The sequence below is a fragment of the Protomyctophum parallelum genome (genome assembly GCF_964188405.1).
Source record: "Protomyctophum parallelum genome assembly, chromosome: 22".
Classification (NCBI taxonomy): Eukaryota; Metazoa; Chordata; class Actinopteri; order Myctophiformes; family Myctophidae; genus Protomyctophum; species Protomyctophum parallelum.
In genome coordinates, this window is record NC_139714.1 from 17,626,056 (window position 1) to 17,626,255 (window position 200).

The window sequence follows — 200 nt, forward strand, 5'->3', positions numbered from 1 at the left end:
TAGATCGGTTGAAAACGGACCTGGAAACATTGGCCATTTATAGCCTTGTCTCTGTTTCTTTCTCCCCCTTATGTTAGCACTGGAGCACGACTTTGCTGCCATCCGCTGACGCGGAACAATGTGTTATAGTATAATGTGTTGAGGTGTGGAGGTTTTATATTCCATGACATTATGTTCTTTTATGTTTTTTTATGTTGTCA